Here is a 24,056-nt window from a genome sequence, read left to right as displayed (position 1 = left end):
GGCAGTACTTTGCGTTCCCTTAGGTTTGTGAGATCGCTCAATGAAGAATTCAGGTAAAAAGTCAAAACGCGACTCTGTTGTACAAGTCAAAGCGGATGGTGTAGCATGACTCTTACCTCGCTTTAAGGTAGGTGATTTTTTCTTCGGCTGCATCAGGAGCTTTGAGTTACTTCTGAGGCATCTTGCCGGCTCCAAAGCATACGAGTCATCCACATCCATCACGTCAATACATTCCATGTTTTCCGTCGGGAGTGGAGAGGTCGTGTGCCTCGTGTGACTCTTTTCTTGGGGATTAGAGTTCATCGAGGCCCCGTTGCCACTGACCCTCTGCACCCTCTGCATGACTGCAGACTGCTTGACTCTGCAGTAGATTCCGCTGTAGCTCCGCGGTCCGCTCCGCGGTCAAAGGAGTGTTTATGTGGGTCCGCCCACAAACAAAGAAAACGAAGAGCAGACTCCACAGGCTCTGTTCAGGACTGCAGACTGCTTGACTCTGCGATTTACTTTCAGTTCAGACTGGAGCACTGCCCATCCCGATGCCGGCTTCACAGCTGACACCGGGATGGGAGGCACCTGGATTTGGGACATACCCCATGGTGTGCCGCTCCCCGGTGTCTCCACAGGCGCCATAGCAACGTTATTTAAATACCTGATAGTGCGCTGCATGCGCGCTTTTCATTTCTGAATGCTTTCCGCATTCGTTAGAGGTAAGAGGAGATGCCGTGATTACAGTGATTTACAGTAACATAGCCATAGGAGTTCAGAAGGATTACAGTTGGTGACATCTAACTTTATGCTCAAACATTTCACACGCTCGAATTCTAGCGCTTACCTAGATACAGATAGCAAGCACGCTGACAGCGCGCTTCACATGGACACTGTAGGTAAGCTATTATCCTTTACTTTGGAACCGAACTATTGTGCACATACGCTCGTCCTAAGCACTGATATACATTTATACATTTTATTCTCAGGAAATGGCAACACATTATTTCTTAACAATCCCTTGTGAACAAAAGATTAATTTCGTTTAATTGACCGGAAGCTGTAGGATAGAGGTACTGTCCCTTTGGTTTCTAGAGTATAGACTCCCAGTACAGATTTGAATACTATAGTTTGTTGCTATATGAACTGTTGCTTTTTCTTTTTCTTTGTTCTTTTGAACTTCATGACCACTGTATTGGATTCGCACTGGGGTATGTATATATACATATTGTTGATACACTAATTGATGTCTGAAATTCATTAATGTTTGTGAATGTATTAACCCGTTATACTGATTTATTGTTGTATAGAGGGCTCAGCGCTGACGAAGGAGTTTATGACTCCGAAATGCACAGGCATTAGAGCTCTCACATGAATTTAGGCTACAGCTGGCCTCTCCTTCTGTGGAAGAATTAAAAATTAATTGGATTAAGTTCATTGGAGTATTTGAGCCTACTTTACACATGGACCTCAACATCAGAGCATCACAAACTTGATCAAGTTGCTTTTCACCAGCGTAAACAATAGTAGTAACCCCCTTTCTGGGCACAGTATGAGAGCGACTGACTAACTGGGTGTTCCATCCAGTTTCTTTTTGTGGCAATTATTGAGTCCAGGTGCTCCTTGGAACTTGAATCATAATATTTGACCTTTTTTTTACCCTATTACAATTTTGTAGTGCCCACCCATTCTTTCTCCATGGGTGTGATAGGAGCCATTTAGCCTGTGATCTAGTGATTAGTTTTAAATTGTGCAAATTTAAAAGAATAATCCCAATTTTAGCAGCAAAGAAAAATAAAGCATAACGATGCAAAATGATGTAACCTGTGTTTAAATTCGGCAAATGGGAGTTTTTCTGTTATTCGTGCCTTTTTTCCCTTGGGGCTCCATCTCGGCATGCAGAGGATTAACATCTTCCCTTTCACTGTTCTGACAGTCACATCACTCCCTACAATCGGTTTTGATGGTGAACTGTGGTTGCTGCTGTGACGTCAGTTAACCCAGAAGGGTGTACTTAGTCTTCATGTGCTGTGACTTGTGAGAGTGAGGCATTTTGCCAGTCTGTTAAGGCAGGAGTTGATTCTGGGAGAAGATAGAAGAAGGCCATGGGAGAAGATGCTTTTGGTAAGGGGTCCTACAACTATATGTCTAGACTAGACTTGCTTTTATTCCTAAACTCCAGGGGCTACCTACCATCTCTTAGTCAAACAACTGCAGGATTTCTCAAACTGTATTTGTATTGCCCTGTGGTCATCCCTCTGACCCTTAAGAGGTGGTGTGTCTACATAAAAGACAGAACCTTAGGCTTTGAAGAGCTTTGAACACTGGTGGACAGGGGTTTGATTGACTTACAGTGACTGAAAGTAAGCTGTTATTTGGTTATTATGGGAACAATTGAGGTGACAGTGTTTTATGTATTCTAACTTGTTACAAGGTGGCTATACCAAACCCCAATGCGCCTTATGGCCGAACAACAGTTGTGTCAATTAAAAGGACTGCACTTGACACGCCCATGGGTTGATTTGGTATGTGTCATGCTGAAAAGTTGCAAGCACCAGACCCGACGCTTACGTGCCTCCTGCCAGGTTTATATCCTTCAGGTGTCCCCTCAGAGTTGCACACAAGTGTTTATGTGTCTAAAGGGGTGGAGTGTCTCCCACATTGGAGTCGTGAGAGGAGTGCCAAAGCAGGGCTCTTTATCCAAATGCAAAGGTTATTGTGTGATGCTTTTGGATGCCCCCAGTGTTAATTTGTGCTGTGACTGGGAGGAATATGAAGTAGGCTGGTGCTGGGAACGTTAATCTTAAAGGATATTTGTACCATGCACTATCACCACCGGAGTGGTCCCCTGGCGCTCTGGCAGCTCTGAAAAAGGGAAGGGCGGGGGTGAGTTAGTGGGAATAAGCTGGAAAAGTGCAACAGAGGAGTGATGTGCTGTTGGCAGCCTCAGCCCGGTGGGTCCGTTGACTGGGCTTGGGGTGTTTTACGGTCAGTAGTCGTTGTGTGCTGTTGTGCGAGTCTATGTCTGGTTTGTTTTGTTGTTGCAGTGTAGTGAAGTTTGTGCAGATTGTTGTGTTGTAGGCTTGTGGTTGTGCTTGGTTAGAGTTTGAGAGGTGTATGCAGAGGGGTGAAATTGTTAGTGGATCGGTTAATTGGCATTGCTGTCCTTGTAGTTATGTCTAGGTGTGATGCTTGCTATCATTCACTATTCCATCTGAGTGTGGCACTTGCTAATCTTCAATATCCTATCTAGATGTGAGGTAGGCTAGTGATCCCGATTCCCTCTAAGTGTGGCACTTGGTAACATTCACAGTTTCATTTAAGTGTGGCATATGCTAACATTCACATTTCTATCTAGATGTGATGCAGGCTAAAGTTAAGAATTCCATCTAAGTATGGCGCATGCTAACATTCACAATCCTATCTAGATGTGATGCAGGCTAAAGTTAAAATTCCATCTAAGTGTGGCGCATGCTAACATTCACAATCCTATCTAGATGCGATGCAGGCTAAAGTTAAGAATTCCATCTAAGTGTGCACATGCTAACATTCACAATCCTATCTAGATGCGATGCAGGGCAATCTTCACAGTTCTCTCTAGGTGTGGCACTAGTTAACATTGGCAAGTAAGTTAGTGTGTAATGCGATGCAACATTTACAGTCCAGCCATGAATAGATTTATGCTGGTTGTCACAAATCTCTCTAAGAATGCATGGTGTAATTCTATGGCAGTCTACATTATGGAAAGGTAAGGCAGAGTGGCAGGGGCTTTCTGGAGTAGAGTAATTGCTCTACACCCCACCCATGCCACACTTAGAGGTTTTGTTGGTGTCTGTTGACTGATGGCTTCACTGGCTTCCCCTATGGACACCTGCAGACACTTCTTGGAGCTGCCAATGTAGGATCCGGCCTCTGCCTTGGGGTCCCTAGCCGCGGGGGCTACCGGGCAGAGGGCTACCCTGGGAAGGGCAGTTATGACCAGGTGGACGTACCAATCAGGGGAGGTGGGCGGGTTGGAGGGAGAGGGTGGGACTGGGAAAAGGCCAGAAACAAACGGACTACATCCCACAGACTGCACCCCTTGGATGCAGCCCAGCACAGAAAACAGCCTCAGAAACCAAAGGAAACACTAGACAGACACCAGATTAGCACACAGTGCTCACCAAAAAATATAAATACATAAACGATTAATTAATTAAATAAATAAATAATAATAAAAAGCAAAAAACACACCACTCCAAAAGAGTGCATAAAGCAGGGCAAAAACGGATTACAATCATTGTGAAACTACTCACTCAGAATTAACCAGCCCCTAAAGTTGCTTCCAAACTGGTTTCCCTGCCACATCCTTCCACATGCCAGTCCACAAAGCGTTCTAAAAAGGGTTCCCTTTGCTTACAGCTGTAGTTAGGATAAGCGCTGCCTTTAATATCATGGTGCTACTTTCCCTTAGTCAAAGTGAATGCATGTTTTCCAGCATTTTGTCAGCACAGGAATTCCTTCCAAGTTTGTCTGTTCAGGAACAAAGTGGCGGTAATTCCGTTACCGACACTTTTTTTACCCCATCACCAAATTATAATTGTTGGCAGATTAACTGGCGTTGGAATTACCAAGCGGTAATCCGCCGATTTTGGGAGGAAAAGTGGCAGATCCAGCTCCAGTTTGTTGCTTGAGGTAAATCCCCCACTTTGCCTCCACAAATCTGCAAATTTACTGTGCTGTAATTCTGTCAGCAGTAAATGTATACACTATCATTTTTAAACTGTTGGAAGGTTTTTCTCTGTACATTTTAGCATCTTTCAAAAGTTTCAAGTACTTAGGTCCTCATTCTGAGTTTGGTGGTAATTGGGTGGTAAATGCGTCAAATTTCCACTGTTCTCGCCATATGGTCCCATGGGGGCAGAGCGCTGTAATTCCCAATTTTTGGAGTTCCTAGGAATCTGTGGAGGTTTTTGTTGGATTCACCGTCGGCAAAATTACCACACAGTAAATATGCAGATATTTTAGAAGTAAAGGGAATGATTTACCTCTGTCAACAAGTTGGAGATTAATCTGCCACATTTCCTCCAAAATTCTGCCCATTTACAATGCGATAATTTCACTGGCAGTTAACCCACCAAAAATTATAATTTGTTGGGCAGAAAAAACTGTGGTAATTCCATTGCCGCCAAAATAAGTGGTGGTAACCGAATTACCACCACTTTTTTTTCCTGCACCTCCAAACTCAGAATGACCAGCTGACGGTTTTCCTTGTGCTTTTCTACATCTTTGGAACTAAGGTATTGGGTGTCCATCTCCTTCAAACAAGTTATTGCTGTAAAGCTTTCTTTAGTGGAGGGAGCATTTTTACATAACATAAAAAGAAAAAAGGGTATGAGTGATTTGTACAGAATCACTCAGTTTGATCAAGATGGGAAGCTATAATGTGATGCCAGGGGTTTACAATTTAGACAGTACACTACATCTCACACCCTATCTTTAGTTTTACACCAGCATGCACTGCTTTGTGCATAACTAAATCAGTGCTGTTCCATAAAGCAGACTTGCAAAGTACGAAACTACATGATAATACAAAAGAGCTCTCCAAGGAGATATGTTATGCAAAATAAACATAATTCACTCTGAAAAGGCAAAAGAGACTACATAGCTGCACATTGATTATAAGGCAATCAAGTAAATTAAGTGTAATGCTCCACAATAGAATGAAAAATGCAGGGAAGGGAAACAATCATGTATGTGTTAAATTCTGGGTACTCTACTGATTCACGGTAACTATTTGAGAAGTTGACAAACCATGTGATTTGACATAATCTGACACTCTCTGTTTTTCGGCTCTCATTATTTTGCTTTCGTATACACTATTGAAGTTGAATGTTCAAATTACAAATGCTGGACTTCAAATAGTGGACGTGCTCAACAATAGGTCATGGAAGCTGGAATGGGTGAAAAACATCGGGCAGTCTGAAAATTGTCAGAAGGCGGATTGGGGGGGGGGGCTTAACCCTAACAAGTCTTTAAACAACTTTGTACTATGCGTTGACACATTCATCCAGGCTTGGTTTTGAAGCTTTGGCAGTTTGATTTCTGGGACTTCTAGCTTTGCTTTTCAACTATGTTTGGGTTTACAAATCCTCAAATGGAAACTGATAGTAGCTAAAAAGTGAAGATTGGCCATTTTTCTACCACTGCCAGCATACTCTATATAGTGGTATAGTGATAGAGAAGCACAGATCATACCCTTTCACCATCCCAGACTTAAGAGGTACTCCCTTCCTACTTTATTTATTTACCTTATTGAAACCATACTTATGCTTATACCATAATAAATGCAAAACGATCGATCACAGAGTGTTCAATGCTGTACTGTTTGCTTATTGGCAACAGTAAAATGTCATTTCCAAGTGACACATGCTTCTTAAACCTAAATTCCCCAGTTTTTAAGAAACTATTTTTAGTTTTTTGTTGGACTATCCTACAAATACCTGTAATGTGTGTGCCCCTTTGAGATGTATTGCAGGGTACAGATGTAAAGATGTTATTTGCTTTTGAAACTACTCAATCAAAAGCAAATACTTCTATTATGTGGACAGCAATTCTTAAGAAATTGAGTTGTGGGTTAATTGGAGCCAACATTTGATTTTAACTATGGGAGCAGACATTTCCCACACCCTCCTCCTTAGAATTAGTATGCAGCATTTTACTGCACCTACTTTTTATGAGGAACTGTAAAAAGCCATAAAATGTACAGTCAGCTTTAAGCATTCAACTCAGCAACAGTAACTCAACTTGCTGAGCTATGTTGGTAGCTTTGTACTTTAGCACGTGTCACTCTACCTTAAAAGAATTCATCATCGGATATGGATGCCTAATTGTGCTCAAAATCACTCCATTACCAACAGTGCAGCTCATGCCCATGACCTTAAATCCAACAGTGTTTCATCACCAGCCGCATTGACACTGACACTGCAGAATGCAGAAACTGAAAACTGTACATATCTCTACCACGGAAAGTGAGGTTCATGTCCCCATTGCTAAAGAATTGAGAGGACAGTTACCCCCTTTGCCACCTGCACCTTTAAGTATTATGTAATCTGTTAAACAGACTGCCTTAGACTAGCAATCATTTGGAACTGAACATGGAGTGATATCTCTTCTATTTAACTGACTGTTTTTGACTACATATTATTTGAAGTTGAGCTAGGAGTGGTGTCTCTTCTGCTAAACACCATCATCTCCAACTACATATTATTTGAAACTGAATCCGGAGTGATGTCTGTTTCAGTTAAAAGCACACATGGGCCGCATTACTGGTTTGGTAGTAACTCGGCAGTAATTCCACAGATTACAGGCAAACGCGATTACCTTTACACCACTTTGTCTAGCTGGATTACAAATGGCAGTAGGGTGGTGTTAACCCACCCCCCCTTTTGAAGTCCATAGGAGTCCAAGGGGATTACAGCGGAATTACTACAAGAAGGTAATTCTGCCAATTTTGCTGATTTTTTGGCAGTAAGGTGGAAGATACACCTCCAGCTTTTTGATGGAAGCAAGTCCTCCACCTTACCACCAAACATATAGTACGGCGGTATGGTAATGCAGCACTAAAATAATTACCATTGCATTGCCGCAATTTTTAAATGCAATTACTTACTTGTAACAAGGCACACAGTCTCTTGCTTAGTGCGTACTACTAGCTGAACAATGATTGTTGTTTTCTCCTTAAAAGCTATCCCGTCTCTTGCTCGTATGTACATCATACATAACAAGCTGCATGCCTTCATCAACCGACAACTGAGTCCAGATGACTACTGCATGTGTAACCCATCGGGAAGATTAAAGACTTCTCAAATTAGAACATGTCAGGTGTAAAATGGTAAACCAATTCTCATCATGACATAGCATTCTCATACTTATAAACCAGGTTTCTCGAAAGATGGAAATTCAAGCAGGGTTTGCGTGAAAGAAGTCAAGAATACACAGTATGATTCTGAGACTATTTGGCCTTGGCTTATGGCTATATTGCATTCTGGGAAAAGTTAGGATAAATAGATTAAAGTAAATAAGAGCCTGGTAATTGGCTCTTGGAATACGTTCAGGTTTTCTCACTTGTTTCATGCATGTAGTTCACATTTTCAATATGCCTACTATGGTATATTTCTTTTCCAGGAAACGTGGTTGATATCTTGCCCCTTGTTGGATGGGTTCCAACTCTTTCTCAACCCTGCTGTTAAGGGACAAAGGGGAAGACCACAAGCTGGGCTGCTGATAGGAACACAAAATAATATGGGTATTAATGCTACTAATTGGAGGTCCCCCAATCCTTATATCCAATCTGTTGAAATAAGTTGGGATCGAACCAGGTATTCAGGGGTGGCTCCTTTTTATTATTTCATTTATATTGGAATGAAACCAGACTACCAAATGACGTGTTTCTTGACTCTGTGGAAGAGATTATGCGTGATTGGTTATCTGGTTAGAACACCAACGCAATTTCTTTTGTGTGGTGATCTAAACTTGTCTCATTTTAATGAGAACAAGGCTTTAGTTAATAGTACAACTCAGCAATACCCTTCTAAAAAGCGTGGATACAAGTGGTTGTCTTTGATGGATAACTGAGATCTCTCAATTTTAAATGGTTCAGTCAACGGTGATATTCCTGCTTAGGACACTTGGAGAAGCGGCTCTCAGAGAGCCTTCATTGACTATATGTTTGTCTCGTGATGTTGGGAAAAACTCGTGCAGGTTTTGTACAAAGGATTTGGCAGTTAACTGTGGTGGCAATCGTATTTATTGGAACTGTTCAAATATCCTCAAATTTAATTGTTATACGCAAAAAGGGTTATCACGTAATAATGATCTAAATAATGATATGCACAAATCAGAGTCTCCAATCCTATACGTGCCTTCGCTTAAAGCAGGTATATCAGAAAACGTTTAGCACGCGCAAAGTAATCTTTAAACACAAACATATTTTTAATATAGAAATCCTTTACCAGAAGCGTCAATTGAGGCCTGCTATATTTAACATAAATAGAAAGAACATTATAAGCTACAAATTGGAGCTTTTGAAACTAAAACAAAAATACATAAATTGGGTAAAGAATCATAAAGCTTAGATACTACAAAAAGATGCATAAATGATGCTTACATTTTTCTCCACAAAAAATGTGAGTGACTTTTGGAAACTTATCAAAGCTTCCTCTAACCCCCAACTTTTAACTCCGCTCAACACAAATTTGGAGGATCAGTGGGTATCTCATTTTTCTCTGGTCTATACACAAAAGGCCTGCTTACTGAAATGTTTGTGCATCATAATGGTATAACATCTTGGGATATGCCTTTTGAGGCAGAAGAGGTGCTAGATATAATTACTCATAGCAAGTGATCCCGGGTCCCGGCCCCGGATGGCCTATCCAATGTCACCTTGCAGGCTGCTCCTGATATGTGGGCTGATATTCTTACATTGCTTTGTAAGAAAATATTACTTGATAAATTGATCCCAACATTCTAGAAAACGTCTATAATAGTCCCGATTTTTAAAAAAGGCGATAGGCTAAATCCCCCAAACTATTGGCCTATTGTCTTGTTGGATTTTTCCAGTAAGATTTTTGCAACTTTGGTAAGATCTCAGCTTAATGATTGGTCTATGTCTAGTAGCTGCCAAACACTGGAAAACATTACCAGCCGCACCCGGGTCAGAAGCCTCCTTGTGGACCTTCCACAAACACCTGAAAACATGGCTCTTCACACAGGAACTTCTAAAATAAATCTGTTTCAGCAGACAGCACTGTATTAACTAAATTAACACTGTAACTTAACATGGAGGATGTAAGATACTCTTTGTATTTGCATAACCATGTGACTATTGTTTTTTACTGTCAAGAACAGCGCCTATATGCCTCTGGGTTGGGTGCGCTATACAAATGTCTAAATAAATAAATAAAGAGGCTTGACATTTTTCAAGCAAGATTTGTAAAAGGATCAAATACTTCCATGCACTGGTTTATTATGAACGTTATTAAACATCATGCAATTTCTAAAGGGGTTGCCATGTACTTGGCCTTTATCAATTTCACTTCTGCTTTTGATAATATTGATAGACCTCGGCTATGGAACAAGTTGCAGAAGTTGGGATGCCTTCCATATTTATTAGAAATTATAAGAGCGCTTCATACAGACACTTCCATCCAAATCCGTTTAAACCAAGAAGGCATATTTGGACCTGTGTCCACTTCTAAAGGCCTTAAGCAAGGCTACATGTTAGCCCCTTCTTTGTTTAATTTGTTTATTTCTGATATTGGTAATGATTTACACAATGTGAATCGTTTCCCCCCTTGGCTTCGTACTACAGCTATTGAATGGTTACTCTATGCAGAGGATGTGTTGCTTCTTGACCACACAGTGATTGGTCTACAGCGCTAACTGCATGCACTTTAGAAATATTCACATTAAACGATTTAGAGATTAATGTATCAAAAACTAAGATTCTGATTTTAAATCCCAGTAGGGTAACAAAGAAAATAATGTTTAAGTAGTCTCTTAGTAACTTTGCATTGGAAAGGTTAGAAACTTTTATATATTTGGGGTTTTGTGTGTTTGGAAAATGAATACTGGAATAGAAACTAAAATATTAAAGGAAGAAAATGAGCTACCTAGCTGCTAAGCTTGTGCCATATACACAAAGTAGGGTAGATTTTCGTTAATGCCAATTAGACATTTTTATAAATTGAAAGTGGTTCCTGTGGTAAATGATGGCACGGAAGTCATATTTAATCTTCATCCCTCTTTTTGGGGTAGACTGGAAGGCCTTTTTTGGTGAAAGGTTTTATGTCTGCTGAATGGAGTCCCTGTACAAGTAATAAGATTCAAACTGGGCCTGGTATCTTTAAAAGTCAGTGTGAGTTTGAAAATTGCATCACTTTTTTGGAAAGGTTTGATATCTAAAAAAGGTTCTTTGTATTCTAAACTTTATAACTCTTGGATAAACGGCGACAAAGCTCTTCTAAGCACTTGTAAAAATTGTTGCTTGGGAAATATTGATGAACTGGGATCGTCAGTGGAGATATTGGTCTCCAATCCGCAAAAGGTTAAACAAAAATGTTGGTTTAGTGACTGGATTGCAGTTATGAGGTCCAACTAGACTGAAACACGTGTCTGGGGCTGCTGATGGAACTCTTGATCAGAGGACATTTGCCAAGCATTTCGGTGCTGGACTGCCCTTGTGGGTGGGACAAAGACTAATATGCAAATAGATATTTCTACACTGTGAAGGGTGCAGTGAGCTAAAACCTGGTCGTTGACCATCCTGAGTGGAAATTCCATATAGCAGGGTATTTGAACCATGTTAGTTCTCAGTACAGGTGCTCCCATGCTCCTTTGTAACTACCTACACCCAAGACTTAGCCTCCTAAATATTTATGCTTCAATGATGCTGGAGTATTTTCCCTTACAAAGTGGACCTCAGGTTCTGAGGAAGGTTATAGTTTCCATTGGTATTTGAGGTCCTGAGCTCAGTATTCCCTCTGAGTTAGCAAAGCCCAAAGTTTAAAAGATGACACTTTACTCAGGAGCCAGAATAGGGTTTGCAGTGCAGTGGTACAGTGGGCAAATGTATTCAAACCAAGGACATCTGGCTGCAATATTTCAGACTAATTAAGGGTTCATCTCTGACTGTGGTTACCGGCTCCTTTGCCCTGGAATCTTTGGTTTTTGTGTGTACATATGCACATCTGCTAAAGAGTGAATTAGCTGGTGGTGGAAGGAGGCCTCTTTTTGCAGCTACGCCTGATGTAGAGGACTTGGAAAAGCAGCACTGTGTCTACTTACTGAAGGTTTAGGGCCCCTTACAGGTCACTTCCTGTTGCCTATCCTGTTAAATCCAAGGCTGTCAAGTTTTATTCAGATTACTTTTCATGATTGTAGATTTCAAAAGGTTGATGAGATTATTGGAAAAATGGCAAGTACAAAGTTCTTTGTAGACAGTTATTGTTGCTTCGAGAATCAACAAGTTTGACATTGTAGCATTCCTAACGAAAATGGGTGTCCTTTCTGTGCATAGTGTTGGGGGCAGCGACAACTTTCTGTTTTGACATTTTCCAGAAATGGCTTCTGACTCCATTATACTTAAAGATTCTAATTCAGCCTTACTATCCTGATATCGCAGTTAGTAGATGACTGTTAGGAGCGTGCATAGGACCAAGAAGATATCTAGTAAAACTATAAAGGTAGACGGTCCATTGCACCTAGAGAATCCTACTATTCCAAATTCTATGTTAGCCGTCTATTAGATATACTAGGTCAGCCAGTCTATTGCGCTAAGAAGACTTGAGGAGAGCCCCTCCCCCCCATGGTGCCTAGAAGAGTCCACGAGGGTAGCTCATCTTTTTTTTCCACAAACTTTCTGACAACACACCGACATCAAAGATAAGCTCCATCGGTGCTCTTGATACGTATAAATGCACCACTTCGGTGGACATCTGACGCGGGACGGCTATCCATCCATTCACAGTAGTATGCAGCTACAATCTATGACACAATTCGGGCTAGCTGGATACTTAATGTTTTTAAGCCTACTTACTGGACACATAACAAGCCTCTAGCACTCACGCCATCATCTACTGACCCCTCTCAGCACCCATTTACATGCATGTTCTTTGTGGGTTGTTTCTACCAGAGCCTGGCCAGCCCTGCTATGCTTTATTGTGGCCAAATGCACACGCACACACATTCTAATCATTCTCTGTGATCTCCAACACTCTGGACTTCGATTCACCAAGGGTGTTTACACTGCCAGCACTTTGAGACTATAATAATGGTAAATGCGCTATATAAATGACAATTACAATACATCTGAGTGCAACCTAAAGTTAAATGTTTGAACTCTGGCAGGGTGAACTTGGCCCTTCTATCCTCAGATCTTCCTTCTCTTTCCTATCAACCAAACTATGGAACTCAGTGGCCAGGCGACTCTGCACAGAGAACGGTCACCTAGTCTTTGGAAAATTTATCAAAAACGTGGCTGTTCACAAGGCTGCAAAATACAAACTAGCATCCTATAAAGACCGGACCAAGGTGCAATTTCAACCTCTAACTGGGTAGAACCACTCAGATGAACAAGCAAGGTCCTGTAACTCCAAAGGGAAGGGCCACTTGGAGGTTTTACAACACAATAGCCACCACAAATCTGGACACAAAGACTAACCATCCTCCCAAACAGGACCAAATAAAGACCGACCCATTCTGGTCAGCCTCGCTGACATGTGCAAAACTCCTGTATAGATACTCCACAATGCCACCACAAATTTCAGAGAGGCACTAAACACAACCAGTCTTTATTATATTACATTACTATTCATTTGGATGATTAGAACACTTATTACAGCACTCAGAGAAGGGAGGTATCCTCCATGAAGCACTAGATGAAAATATGTTTATTATTATTGTTCAACTTAAAATAATGGAGAACGGTTGGATTGGACATTGTTATGGGTTACCTGTTTAAAGCACTGAATGGGCACTTTAAGGAAGACCATTGAACTGCCATGCTGGAGTTGTAATATGTAGGTTTGGCTGGGAGACCTTTCAAGGTGGTATGGGGTGGACCTTGGAGGTACCTGATGAAAGGGCAGAGTGTAGGGTGATTGCAGAGGGTTAATTTGTTGTGTTATGTAATTTTTTATTACTTTATTACAAATGATGGTAAAAATGTGTTCAATGAAAAACGTACTGTAAAACACACAAACTAAATGCCTTTGAAGGTTTTTCTTAGGACCTTTTTGCAACGTTGAACATGAGTTCACTTTTCAGGGTGAATATTACCTTGATTTAAAGTTTGTATTATCTTAAACCTACTCTGAACTTGCACAATGCTACCCTTTTAACCAGCTTGGTAAAATACATGTTTACTTAGACCAGTTTGGCCTGTTAGAGCCTAATTTGATGTGCCACGACCCCACTGCTCCCCTTGTTCTATGTGTGCCCCCCTGGTTTCCACCCCCTAAGTTTGACTTCAAGACACTCAACTGAATGGGAGCCTTTGGGTTGTATAAGCTAGAGAAAAAAAATCTGCTGCTATTACTATTTGAAATAGGCATGTATCTTGGCATGCAATATTTGAATAAAATGTGCACTGCCACTTAAGCTTGTTTTGCTCGTAAAACAAGCCAACACCTTTGTAAAGTTTGCTCTTTCAAAATTAATCAATCAACTCCAGGTAGTGGTTTTGGCATTGACATTCAAATTCTCATCACAGACTTAACAACATACACATTAGAACTTTTCATGGTGGGGAACTTTTAACATAAAAGGTAACTGAGGATGAGCTTGCCCTAGACCCCCTTAATTGCTAAGGGCGTCTATCGTGAATGCAGGCTATGTCCACAACCGCCCTTGCACTTAACTGATCCTATCTGGTCGGAAGGCAAGGCTTTTCCTGGTTGCAGTCACTTGCCTGCCTAGTCCTAATTGTTGTCTGCTTGTCTGGTGTAGCCCCTCATTTTATGAGGCGAGGCTTTTGCCAGTCTGCACTCACTCTTACCTGCCTATCACAATGTGCATTCTGGGCTCCTAATGCAATCTGCCTACTTGCCCCTGCACGTATACTCGTTGCTGTATTGTATCTTTCCCCTTGCCTTCTTGCACTCCCTTTTCCACTCCTGCAACCCACTTTTCTTGTTCAGCAGTTGCACATTCTAAATCGTCTCTCACGCGCTGGTCGGACTGTTATTGTTTGTCTTCCTGCCTTCTACCCTTCCATATCCCCGTTCTCTTGTGGTTTAGCACTTGCACTTTCCAAATGCTTCAAGGCCTTGTATGAACGCTTTTAAGTGGTACCCTGCTCTTTTTTCCCTATCCCCACCCTCCGCGTCTTGATGCGCCTAGAAAAACGTTTACTGTATAGTGTGCTTTACAAATGACCAATAAATAAATAAAGTTGTGTTTAGGATCTCTAGCTGTCATGACTTGGCTTTATCCATGAGGGCCCCTTAACGTCCCTGTTAATTCCGTCTACTTTGCTCAGTATTACTATTTACAGACTTTCAGAGGTGGTGGCACATTATCCGTGCACTGCCATACCCAAAAAATATGAATTGAAAGTTAATGGCAGAGCGGGCGGGGCTAGGGGTTTCAAGAGCACCTTCTAAATATGAAAAGGAAGGTTTCCCATTCGCGGCGAAATGGGAGCGAGCGTTTCTCGCGTCACGAGCGTAACCATGTCGACGTCTCACTCCGAAATGTGACGGTCTCCGAACATGCAGTCTTTTCCCGAAATGTGCAAATGGGGATTTCACAAAAAGTGGACAATCGGTACAAGTCCAAGGCCATTACACAAGTAAATAATAAACAATACAAGCCACCTGAATTTAAGGACAAGCGAGAGGGCGAAACCATGTGCTGCAATTCTCCCCAAACTGGATGTTTCTGAAACAGCTACTAAAATGGGCCTCTCTCCGTGTCAGCGACAGGTCACGCATCCCAGGGCGCACATTGTGAGGTAGGGGCGGATGTCAGCCAGCCGGGTTTCCTCCCAAGAGGGGCCAGTGTGCGGTGAAGACCAACTGCTACATCTAACACCAGGGCCCCTGTGTCATCTGGGAGGCGTGCGCGGCCTGGGAGTTCTCTCGTCTGGTGCTGGGCCTAGCGGCAGAGGTAGGCGAGAATTTGGAATTGGCGCCTCTTCACGGTGGCAGCATATGGTGGTCTCCTAACAATGGGTCTATCTAGAAGGGTCGTCATGGGTGTGCTTAATGGTTGTGCAGGTCCCTGGGTGCGAATCCTTCCTCCACCCTCTCTGTGCAGCAGTAGCACTGTCTAGGCCTCCGACACTGAGAAATAGTTACTGACCAGAGAGGAGGGGGGTCGCTCGCTTCACTTTTCCTGTTCATGCCCGCGGTGCAAACTCTCTTGCTCTCTCGCCAAGACTCCTGTCATTCTGTCACCTCCTCCTCTGTAACCTTCCCCGATCTCCCTCTGCCCTCTATTGGCACAATCACAGTCTGTCCCTTGTTCTCCAGCACTGTCTCTGCCCACTGCACATACACCTCATCCTCCCCTCCCTCACATCGTCCTCCATTGGTACTAGCAAATCCCCTGCCCAGTCTAGCACCTTCCGTGCCTTCTTTCGCGTAGCACACCCCCTCTGGCCCCTCCAGAAGGTCACGATGAGCTGGAGAATAGGTGCATCTTGGCGGCTGGCTTGAGGGGCCGCAGCATCCCCATGTACACTGGAAGGAATCCTTAGCAGGCTCCGGGGTGGGGCTCCGGGTCCCTCGCTGTACTTTTACTAGACCATCATATTGGCACAGCGGGATGGAATTCAATGCGTGAGTACCCGCTAAATATTAGGGTCTGTGTTTTGTTTACCCCCTCCTATACTGGGGAGACGGGCATTCTTGGTATCTCTTTGGATTTGGCAACGTTCTCAAACATCCGGAGACGGCGATTATGTGCAGGGCTTGGGCGATTCCATGACACTGGGTTTGACTCATATTTTTGTTTTTAATAGTTATTTTACAGCATGATTTGTTTCGAAATTGACGTCTGAAATTGCTTATTTTATTTTATTTAAGGTAGTATTTTGGTATCGTATTCTTTTGTTCTCTGTATGAGGAAGCGTTTTAAGCTTAGGTCCTGTACTGCTGTGAACGTATTTCAGACACTGGTATCCTTGCTCAGATCAAAGCGACATAATTGAATGTGTTATGATTTGGGATGTGAATGTTTTATGGGATCCTAACAGAAAGCAAATGTCTGTGTGTGTGTGTGTTGAATGCAAAGATGTGCTGCCTCCATAGTTTTCAAACATTTGCTGGCTAATCTCAACAGAGGGGAATAAGGTTGACTTCAGTCTCCACTCCCCAGCTGCCTCCCCCAAATCCCCCCCCACGCCCTCCAGAACAGCTATGCTGCACACTGCTCAGCAGCGGGAAAAGCTCCTGTACCAACACTTCTCGGCAGGGCTACTATACCTGTAAATGTCTGTCAGAAGTCAGCTCCACCCTACATGCGCCTAGCACTACCCTAGCTTCAGTGTGGTGGGTGAATGTTCCTGCTGCATACACATATGTTTAACTTGCAGGGTCACAGGTTCAAATACCAGGTTAGAAGGCGACCTTCAACTTCGCAATAGAGTTGTAAATCGCACAATAGGGACATTTCTCAGCAAAAATGGTATACGTTTAAGAGGAGTGTGTAGTTTAGCTTGTTTTCAAATTGGGCTCATTATAGGCTCATGGATGCTTCAGCGGAATATAAAGTAACTTTTCAAAAGAGATGTAAACGTTTCATTGGGGCAGTGCAAGCCCTTCTCGTATGCTCTTGGGTCAAATGGCGGCCTGGTGTGTCAGGGGAGGTGTGGCAGTATATAATGGCATCGCGTGTCAGAGTTATAGAGGTGTTGCTGTTCATCAGGCCTTCGGCCCAACTCGTTGTGGTGTTGGGGTTAGCAGAGCCAGGTGTTTCCAATGGCATAATGTCAGTCATGGACAGACATTCTCTAGAAGTAAAGTAAGAAATCCAGTTTCATGAAACAGTACAGTACAGTAAATAAATACAAACCTCGATAATCATCATTGCAACCCAAGATATATATGTTAGGATAAATATCCACATGATATAAGAATCGCAGTTTCCTTTTGTGCACTACCACACGTAGGCCAAGGTTTGAGCTTTGTAAATACCCAACGAAATGGTACTCATTTTTATCAACTGTGTAAGGCAGAAAGGACCCTGTCCGAATGTGAATGCAATAAGCATGCTCGTTCCACAAAGGTCTCCGGAGATCTGTAGGTATGGGAACCACCCCCACACCCCCAGCTCCCCCTTTCGTTCCCTCTGTATTCTCTGCCTTTTTTTTCTGAAGCCCACTTTTGCTTGAAGGTAGGCTTATATAAATCCCATACATGAGTGCATACATGAGCAACGTGTTTCTCTACTGCCACAAAACGTTAATCTGCCTGCAAAGTGACTGCTGAATGAGAACATTCTGAACCTAGTAATGGTGACAAGCAACCGTCCACAGTTCTCACCCAACCACTTTGTTCACTCTCATACGAATATGCTCAAACAAAGCTCTCAAATTATGTTCTGTAATTTAAATCCTGAAATTGTGAGCACACATCACTTTGCATGTTGGTACAGTTTACAAATGCGGAACTAAAAGTACTAGAATCCATTATGCTGTCAGTCTTAACGTCAAACCTGGTTGATTGATTGATTGATTGATTGATTGATTGAGTTATTTGTATTGAGCTACTGGACGAACCCAATCATATCAAGGCGCATTTGTTAATGAACAAAGAAGCTTTGCCGTGAATCAAGTCATCAAGTTTGCTTCCCGCCCCCTGTGTACAATATTCCCAGCTTATTTAAAAAAGTACGTTTTTAATTTTGTTCGAAATAGAGAAAAGGATTCCAGTTTCCTTATCTCCAATGGGAGACTGTTCCATAGCTTCGGCTCAACTACGAAATATCTACAATCTCCTCAATACACATAGTGTGTTATAGGGATGGTCAGCAGGTGCCTGTCTTTTGAACTTAAGGGCCAAGTTTGTTGGTAATAGTTGAGTTTATCGGTTAGATTAAACATTTAAAAATCAGGCAGACAATTTTAAATTTAATTCGATCCTCCACGACCAGCCAATGAATTGATCGACAAAGCCCTGATATAGGAATAGATTTTTTAACCTTAAAAAACAATCTGACCAGCGTTTTGGGCTTTTTGCAGCCAATGTATTTGTTTGGCAGAAGCCCCAGCCAATTAGCTGTTTGTTGCAATAATCCAACTTGGAATTTACTAGGGCGCCTACCACTGCCTTTTTTGCGACGTATGGAAGAGCCTGTCGAAGCAGTCGTAGATTATAAAAAATAGCCTGAACTTTGGCAGTAACCTGACCTTACTGCTCAGGTCGCTCTGCAATATGCACCCCACTAATTTCACTTTATAAGCTTACTATAGTTTTGCTCCCAAGAATGAAGGTGGCAGGGACATCTATTTTCACCTGTAAGGTGCTTCAGCCCAAACAGAATTACCTCGGTCTTGTTAGGATTGTGTTGGAGCCAGTTAGTGGACATCCATCCTCCTACCTCTTCCAAACAACTGCTCACCCGTGAAAGAGATTCCCCAATATTGTTTAATCCGAGAAAGACCTGGGCATAGTCTGCATATGACTGGAAGTTACCCTAGTGGCTTCTTAGAATGTCCATTAGAGGGCGTAGATAGAGATTAAATAGCAACTTTGAAAGCGAGGACCCTTAGGGAACTCCACAACACTGCGGGAGGGTGTCTGAAAAGAAGCCTCCCTCCGACTTAACCCATTGTTGGCACCCTGTCAAAAAAGAGGAAAACCATCTGAGAGCCCTTGCTGACACCTTCCCTGTTGTTTTTAATCTCTCAAAGAGTATTTCATAATCCACAGTGTCGAAGGCCACGGAAAGGTCTAACATTGCAAGTAGTGACAGTTCTCCTTGATCTCCCACTTGCAATAATTTGTCCCAGACCACGACCAGTGCAGTTTCGGTTGCAAATTTCAAGCAGATCCACTACTGTAGTGGGTCCAGTAAACCTTCTCTATCCACAAACTCTTGTAACTGCATTGTGACCACTTTCTCCAGAATGTTTCCAGGCCAGGGAAGGCCTGCCACTGGTTGATAATCGATAATTAAGAAGATTTTCAGGGTCTAGGTTTGGCTTTTTTAGCAATGGAGAAATTGGAGATAACTTCAGTTCGTCAGGTACTATCCCCCGACATAAGGACACATTTACGAAGATGGTCATGAAAGGAGAGATATCTAATGCTACACGTTTTGCCGCACATGCGGGCAGAGAGAAAAGGGTGTCATTGGTCGGTTTGAGGGCCTTTAACAGGGTAAAAATAGTCTCTTCTAACACTGTCTTAAAGCAGAATGGAGTACCATTGACGTTACTCCCTTCCTTCCTCGAGGTACCCATTTGAGAACAACTGAAGGCCTCCTTGCCTTGATTTCTCTATCATGTGTTATCTTCTCTTGGATGGCTTTTATCCTATCCAGAAAAAAGCGATTAAATGCATTGGCCTGCTCTACCGATGGCTCTATCCCGAGCAAGGACTGTTTTGGTCGTACAAAATTCAAAATGACTGAGAATAGTTCTTGTGCACGATTTGCAGCTGTTTCTATTTTTCCAGTCAAGAAGTCAGACTTTGCTCTGAACATGGCTATTTTGTATTTTTGTGGGCTACTTTAACCCTACCTGCCCATTCTAGATTTCTAGATTCACGCCATCTCCTCTCTGCTCCTCTATTGATTGTCTTCAAGTCTAATAGATTCGAGGTAAACCACGGTTTACAGATTTTCCTTGTTTTTTTACTCTTAAAGGAGTGTTCAGAGAACAAATACTGTCCACGATTGCGGCTTAAAATTGAAAGAGGGCATTGCATTCAGGGATTGCATCACTAGCAGCTAGTTTGTTCCTCAATCCGATACCTGATATTTTCTCCAGCTCTTTTGACTTTCGAGCTGGGGCTAAATAGCCTGTTCTGGATGGCTGTTCTCTTGGTTAGTCCAGATTCAGTGTAAAAAGTCTAAGAAAATTGACTGTTCATGAGAGTGGTACTGTGAGTTTATGGGACGGAGAGACTACCAGCAGTGAGAGATCATGCAGATTCATTAGATCCCATAATCGTTTAGAATCTGTCCCTAATTTGCCTTCCAACAATATGTTGAAATCACCCATGCATAGGATTTAATTGTATTTGCTTCAGATGTTTATACAGTTCCAGTCCTTCCATAAAATTGTTGATTGGACCTGGTGGCCTAAAGGCGAGCAAGATTCTCAGTGAACTATTTGGGGATGTTGATATAATCAGATGTTCAATCTCCCCAGAGTCATCCCACTGTAACGGCTCAAAGTGGGAGATTTTTATCTGGGATTTATACATTATAGCTATTTCTCCTCCTATCTTTCTGGTGCAGTTGATCTTTTGAATTGGGAATCCCTCTGGTAAAATACTATGCAACATCGCAAGTGAAGAGTCACTGAACCAGGTTTCAGTTAAAAACAGGATGTCCAATTTAAGCTCTTCTATAAGGTCATTTATTTCTGGTGAATGAGCCACTGCTGATCTGGTATTTAATAGTGCAGCATTTAGCAGTGCCTGTCCCCTGAATCCCGCCCCTACGGGACTAAGTTCTTTCTTACTTTCTATGCCCAATTCGTGAATTTTGTTAAGGGCTCGGAGTGAAAGGGTGAAAGTGGTTTATTATTTCAGGTCGGACATGATACAATACAAGGTCCTGCCCAATGAGTTGCACTACTTTTGAGACTCATGGCCCGATTCATGGAATTTTGTGCACGGCTGAAAGAAACTTTGCACTGCTGAAAAGTGACTTTGCAAAGCCGACACAAACCCTGATTCATGGAACTGGGCAAAGTGTATTTTTGAAGTGCAAAGTCATTGCAAAGCCAGTACAAAGTCATTTTTGCAGTACAAAATAACTTAGCCCTGACTTTGGACTGCAAAAATACACTTTGCACAATTTCATGAATCAGGTTTTGTCGGTAGTACGAAGTCACTTTTCAGCAGTGCAAAGTCACTTGGAACCATGCAAAGAATTCCATGAATCGGGCCCTCAAACACACCCCAAATGAGCCTGTGGATAAAGTCACATGCTCGCAGTAATTGTTTGACACATACATGCAATTTGCTTTATGCGTAACGTGCAAACATTTAAAGCTCCACAAAAAAGTTGAACACATTTTTGTGCATCAAAGAAAAAATAAGCATTCTCTTCGGCAGTCAGGAACCGGTTTGGAATAGAACCAGTCCTGCATGCACATGAGCTTTGGTCTGAAAGACCCGTTGTGCGCGGTTTTAATAACGGTGGGCATTTCACCTCCTGCCACGCTCTATCTGCGCAACTATATGCCATGCAGGTAGATGTACTGTTGTAAGATGGCTACCAACGTTTCTGCTGCTTGTTGGGATTGAGTTGTCTGAGAGGGGAATTAAGTCATCATGGTGCATGCAGTTCCTTCCTGTCAAGTGTCGGTTGACTTTACATAGGGAAGCAAGCCTGGAAGTCTTGTCTCAACTCCTCTTCTTACCTCACTTTTAAGCGCAGTAGCACCATTGCATTATGCTTGAACTCTTAAGGCTGCAATTAGGGCCGTGTACAGAAGGACAGCAGCAAATTAACCTTAATTGTCCTGGTGCTTTTTCCTCCATGCAGGGGCCTCTCCGCTGGCCCACTTCATCTACCTATGTACAAGTTAGAGGTTGGACGGTGGCCCTTAAGGAAGGGCCACCTATTCCCCTGTGCCAAGAAGGATGATATGGCATGTCTGGTCCCCAATTCCTGAAAATTCTCAGGATGGCTCCTATAGATTTCAACGGACAGCACAACATATTTCAGCAGGGATGCTTTACTTTTCCACAGCAGATTGTGCACAGATATCAGGGTTGAGTGTTCAACTCGCTGTGCTATCTGACCGAGAAGTAGCCTACGTGCAATTTTCCTTATTTCCACAATGTCGTGGAAAAGTGAAGAATAAAGGTGATTACACTTTCTTTTTACTCTTAACTTTTCCAATACCTTGTGGAAATAAGGAAGATTTCACAAGACTACTTTTGTGCACAAAAGGGCAGATGGAGAGTGGTGTCCCCTCCATGTAATTAACTCTTCGCGCGACTTGGTCCCCAGCTTTGTTCATTTTGGAAAAATTGTTAATTGTTCTACAAAACCAAGGGTCATTTCACAAGCCCTGGAGAGTTAAGGTAGGGCGTAAAAGCTAGCCGATAGCCATTTCACCTTACTTTTACACCCCGCAGCATTTTGCTGCTATTTCACGTCAGAACAAGTATGAAACAGAATTAACATTTCGCCTGTAAATTCCTCCTTCAACTGCAATGGGCACACTTACACCTGCATGGGTTGCCATGGAATCTGCCCGTTTTTAGCAGTTACTCAAAGCAGGTTGGATTCCATAGGGATCGATTATAAATATGTGCAAAGCGTTATTTGCAGACATCATTTATATCTCTTACAAAACAAACAGGGGCTGATTTTGTAGGGAATGGAGTGCAAAATGACGCGTGCATTTACACTTTATTTTTGCGGTCCATCTCATTCTATTGCCTTAGCAAGGACCCCGTTGTACGCCTGCATGAGCTCACCTTTCGGATACTCTTCTTTTAAAACCGACTTCATTCTGTTACTCTCTGCGGGCTAACCAGGCCGATTGTTCAACAAATCTGCTCATAAAACGCTTACTTTTCATGGGCAACAGTGATGAAAGCAGTTCTCTGGCTTTTATCAGCATGGGACAAAGTTTTGATAGCCCTGAAAATATAACCAGAGTGTCAAAGAGCTAAAACGATAATTTGGGACTCTGGAGTAGCCATAGCAAAGACATGAATCTGGCTATCCGCCCCTTTCACCAGTGGCGGGGGCAGATGGATATCTTGCTTTGGTCACGAATTCATGCCATCTATCCTCCTGACCCAGGCAAGGCTGAGCGTGCTCCCTGTCAATGCATTAACCGGTAAATGGCTGGGCGCAAGGCTGGGAGTGGATGTGTACATATTTTGTATTATTTTGCCCACTGTATGATGACCTAAAGAAACGCTATTTGCTTGATTTCCGAAGGGGATGAGGTACGACACAGTGGAAACCTTCTTTCTTATACCTTTCTATAACTTCCTGATCTAAAGATTGCGTTTAAATTTGTCTGCTATCTGCTCTGTTTGGAAGCACAGACCACTATCCCAGCACTGACTTCATGAGAAATATTTAAATTAAGATCATTTTTTTAATGTTTTGAGCCATGCCACATGTATCGGCTCCAAGAGTTTTGGTAGGCCCACAATTGATACAGGATTGTAAAAGGAAATACAATTTTATTAATCACAATACCTGCCTTTTTTACCTATTTATTATACCTTTTTTCCTCAGCATATTGTTCTTAAGAACAATGTTGTTTAATGATTGAGCAAATCAGGGATGTAATATCACCAAAATGTCAGGGGTAGCGCAAGTGACATCACATGGCCCTTGACCTCTGATGACATCACATGATGTGATTTCATTTGACCCCG

The 24,056-nt window shown here is 42.4% G+C and overlaps 1 protein-coding gene across 3 annotated transcripts in view; it reads left to right on the top strand.

Annotated features, from left to right (window-relative positions):
• Nucleotides 1-24,056, top strand: part of LOC138473716 (dual specificity phosphatase 29-like) — a 434,898-nt gene that overhangs the window by 212,571 nt on the left and 198,271 nt on the right. The window contains exon 1 of one of the 3 annotated variants that reach the window (XM_069612191.1): nucleotides 15,494-15,633. The exons of the other annotated variants lie outside the window; for them this stretch is intronic. The gene's annotated coding sequence lies outside the window, so the exon portion shown is untranslated. Of the gene's footprint in view, nucleotides 1-15,493; nucleotides 15,634-24,056 lie in introns of those variants that run through there. 3 annotated transcript variants of the gene reach the window in all.

The sequence above is a fragment of the Ambystoma mexicanum genome, chromosome 8, assembly GCF_040938575.1.
Source record: "Ambystoma mexicanum isolate Mex_15411 chromosome 8, UKY_AmexF1_1, whole genome shotgun sequence".
NCBI lineage: Eukaryota > Metazoa > Chordata > Amphibia > Caudata > Ambystomatidae > Ambystoma > Ambystoma mexicanum.
Note: the sequence above shows the minus strand (reverse complement) of the source record. Positions and strands in the feature narration are given on the sequence as shown.